Below are 2,222 nucleotides of genomic sequence, written 5' to 3' on the forward strand. Positions count from 1 at the left end.
TGAACAAAATTAAACTTTATTAACCGTTATTAAAATTTTTAGTCGACCTCTCACTCGTCAAGGCAGCACAGTATATTTCTTTGGAGGGAATCGTCAAAAGAAACTGTTCCGTCGTCACACAGTTCTTGTTCCGAACATATATACACTACAGAAAGCACGGGAACAATAGCAGGAATACGTTTTGTCAGTTTTTGTTCTAATGGATTTTCGTTCAGCATGCCGAAATAATATCCGTGTATTATTTTTGTTCCGGGAGGATATGTTATCCCCCATTTGTCAGTTGATTCTTTTCTTAGAACCGTCATTTGTTAATTTGCTTGCTTTAACAAGATAATAAGGCACATTAACATCGTCTGCTTTAACGGCAATTAATGTTCCATTCGACACAAGGTCGTAAAGGTGTTCAATGTCATCAGCAACTTCCACTTCTTCTGATTCCTGATCATCAATTTCTTAAGTCATTTTTAAGATAAAAAAGTTGCCAATTTGGTCAACATTCATGCAATCGTCATCATCTGTATTCAAACATTTTTCACACGTATAGCAGGACAACTTCCTAATTTTTACTGTTTCTAATTCCGTAGAAAATACCTGGTGAATTTTTCTGTTCTCTTTTACGGGTTTGAAATATTGATCACGGTTTCTATTGATCGAGTCGATATAACGGACAATCCTTCGTGCGCATTTTGAATCATCAGCAGTTTTACAAAGATGTTTTATTGCAAAGTCATACAAGTCATGTACACTTTGAATCACATGCTGTCCACGAATAACAGACAAATCGGCTTGCTTTTTGATGAAACCGCCGGCTGCATCTTGAGGACCACGAGCATGCGAAGTCTCAAAAAGTTTCTAATTATTTTATCATATCCTAAATCAGAACAAGCGTAACTTGTATCTCCAATGCAGTGACGACTTTTGTATTGGGCACTACACCCGTCAGTAAACTCATGCATGACTGAAAGTTCGCATGAAATAGATTTTAAGTAATCGCCAATTAATTTCTGGACCACATGATTAAAATGGTGATCGTGTTTCTGGTCTGGACTGATTACAATAAAATGTTCTGTGATAATTTTTGGGTCGGTTTCGTTACTGTCTATTCCTTCATACTCTAAAACAGCATGCCTATGTAAAATTGTCACGTGTATAGAAACTTCCTGTTTTTGGAAATAAGAAGATTGGATTTCACACTGTTCAGTACATTTGTAGTTTTCAGAGAAATCATGGATTGCAACACAATGCGTAACTGGCGAATTTGTAATCATTTTTTTAATTGTTTTGACTGCCAGTATGCCCTAAATTGATGGGAAGGGAAACACACAAGTAATTGTTTCATATATTCAAACATGTCACATGCCTTGGAGTCTTTCTTTACAAAAACAAGCTTTCTAAACTACTTTATCTCCTTTCATTTTTACATTTTGATATTCGTATCCTTCTCATGAGACCTCATCTGCTCTACTTTTGTCCAATTCCTCATCTAAAAAGTCAACACCACACTCGGCACATTCCCGATTCAAGCAAGACATTTTTATGTTGGTGCGTATTGGCAGATCGTGCACATAATGTTGCATCAAGTCAAAATATATTTCCGTTTGCGTTTTTTCTAGTATGTAACACTGGTAGGAAGAATAGAGTTTAGGGCCTATACGGACACGTTTAAGATCATTTTTATTATTCGTAGGTCTGTTGCTGCTTTCTTTCAACAAAAAATCGTGCACAAATCTTTAACGCATCGTGCCAACTTTTCATTGCCCCCTTTTTCAGATAGGTTTGGACTACTAATGTCAGATGTAACTAATTTCGGAATTGCTATTGCATCTTTATTCCTTTTGCGTTTAACAGACGTAAGGGTGTATTTTACACTTTGAAGAGCTGATGATTCTACTTTATCTTTTTGAATCGAAGAACGGAATTTATTTACGGCGGGAGATTTAATTGACCTCTTTTCATCTAAATATACAGAAAGAACAGCGGCTCTTTTGGATGGATTAACTGGTAGTGCAAGTTTGAGTTTCTTTATTGACCTTTAAAATGCAAAATGCTGTGAAATTTGTTCCAGTGTATAGGAATTTCTTAGATTATTAACTCTTTCCAGTCTCCTTGCAATATTATAATTTACAAGAAATCAATACCATACTAGTATTTGGAAGGTCGCAACTTCATCTATTTTTACAGTGAAAAATAATTTCTTATATTAGCACATTGCAGACACTTAC

The 2,222-nt window shown here is 35.5% G+C and overlaps 1 pseudogene; it reads right to left on the minus strand.

Moving 5' to 3' along the window:
• On the minus strand, window positions 1–1,581 carry LOC148606929 (uncharacterized; annotated as a pseudogene).
• Window positions 1,582–2,222: the final 641 nt, after the last annotated feature.

The sequence above is a fragment of the Perna viridis genome, chromosome 9, assembly GCF_037379345.1.
Source record: "Perna viridis isolate PV_CMFRI_1.1 ecotype Kerala chromosome 9, ASM3737934v1, whole genome shotgun sequence".
Lineage (NCBI taxonomy): Eukaryota > Metazoa > Mollusca > Bivalvia > Mytilida > Mytilidae > Perna > Perna viridis.